Source organism: Lissotriton vulgaris, chromosome 6 (genome assembly GCF_964263255.1).
Source record: "Lissotriton vulgaris chromosome 6, aLisVul1.2, whole genome shotgun sequence".
Classification (NCBI taxonomy): Eukaryota; Metazoa; Chordata; class Amphibia; order Caudata; family Salamandridae; genus Lissotriton; species Lissotriton vulgaris.
The window spans coordinates 871,542,312-871,544,239 of NC_141694.1; the positions used below are offsets into that span (position 1 = coordinate 871,542,312).

At 46.3% G+C, this 1,928-nt stretch overlaps 1 pseudogene; it reads right to left on the reverse strand.

Annotated features, from left to right (window-relative positions):
- Window positions 1-429: 429 nt before the first annotated feature.
- Window positions 430-1,504, reverse strand: LOC147708095 (cytochrome c1, heme protein, mitochondrial pseudogene; annotated as a pseudogene).
- Window positions 1,505-1,928: the final 424 nt, after the last annotated feature.

The following is a 1,928-nucleotide window of genomic DNA, read 5'->3' on the forward strand; positions in this document are numbered from 1 at the left end:
TATCCTAGCCCTTCCAGTGAACTAGAGTTGCAACTTCATGTTGTGCTACCGAAGGGGTTAACTATGGAAGCGCTTTTAGTCCTATGGGCTTTTCAGCAAGTTTAAAAGCATAAGGTGTGTTTCAGGATCCAGGATCATCTGAAAGCACACATTCATGCTTTTAAACTTGCTGCATTTCTTTTCTTTTTTTTCTTTTTTTTTTAAAGACACTGTTTGAATTTATTTGGCTCCCTTAGAATCAATCAAAAGAAAAACCCAATCAATTTGTCTTTGACCCCAAGTTCTTTCCGCCTCCCAAGTCCCTTCCGTTCAAAGCCAGGTGATGCTTGGGTTTTGTAGACAACATCAGTGAGGATGACAAGTAAAAGAAGAAAAACAGCAGAGACATGAACAATAATAATATCAACAGATATAAGTTCCTTGTGACTCTGCGGGCTCCTGCTCAGGATTTAGATGGAGGTGAAAGGCTTTATATAGTCATCTGCCCCACGGCGTTGTAACCACCTGCATAGGGCACCAAATAATGGAGCATTTGAGTGCTGAGGTGGTGTGCTTTGGACGTTTTACTTAGGCGGACAATATTCAATCTTCCTGCTCTTCAATACGGACCACTTGTGTCTCTTCAAATAGTACACCACGGGAATAAGGATGGCACCATCATCAAAACCTTCAGTCCCATGTGCTTGAGCTGGTCATGGTCTGGCTCAGCTGCCCACCTAAGGAATGTGCATACATCCTTAGCAACCTGAGACATGGTAGCTGTAGTGCCATCATCAAACGCCAGGATCTCATCGTAAATAGGAGGAGCCATGCCAATAACCTGGCCAGGAAAATAGGGATTGTAATACAAGCCATCTCTTTTGGTGACCCCTGTGGGATCATCACAGTATCCAGTGAAAAGAGAGAAAATGTAATCCTCACCACTGTGCCTAGCATTGACAATGTAGCTCAGATCAGGGGGCAATGCCCCATTGTTCGCTGTCCGGAAGTCCTTTGCATTAGGATACGGCTTGGGGAAGTAATCAGATAGCTTGCCTGGCCGGGTAAACATATCTCCATTTTCATCAGGGCCGTCTGTCACTTCACACTCCTCTGCTAAAGCCTTTGCTCCCGCTTCTGTGTGACTGACTCCCACCAGATTTTGGAAGGCCAGGTATTCTATGCTGTGGCAGGCAGCACACACCTGTTTGTATACCTGGTAATCACGACGAACACTGCTGTGATCCAAGGCAGTAAAAGGACCATTGTGGCTCCAAGGATACTTTGGAAGATGCAGCTCTAAATCACTGCCTTTTACCGATCTGTGTAGTGCTAGGGCTAAGCCAGCCCCTCCAGCAGCAAGCACGCCCAGCATGGACAGGGCCACCTTTCTGCCTCTGGACAGACTGGAAAAGGACATGGAAGCCCTGTGCTGCGAAGACCAGGCCGCCCCACCCCCAGGGACCCTGAGGAGTCCCTTCTGCACTGAGCTTCGTGACCCTAGGCTGACCGCCACCGCCGTCATCTTTGGCTTTCCCGTGACGTAAGGACTCTCACCTTGCATTTCTTTTCTTAATGCAGCGCAACTGTGGGGCTGATTGCAGGCCTTTTGAAAGTATTTATGTTAATCACAGCACCCATCAAGGGCTGCATTTAACAAATGCTTTCAAAAGCAAACAATCAGCCCCACAGCTGCGCTCTCTTTAGAAAAGAAATGTAGCAAGTTTAAAAGCGCAAATTTGTGCTTTCAGATGATTGTTTGTAGACTTGCTGCATTTCTTTTCTAGATAAAGCGTAGCTGTGGAGCTGAATGTTTGCTATTTGAAAGTATTTATGCTAAATGTAGCCCTTGAGGGGCGCTGTGATTAACATAAATACTTTCAAAAGGACCACAATCTGCCCGGCAGCAGCGCTCTAATTACAATAGGAAGGCATGCAAGTGCATGAGC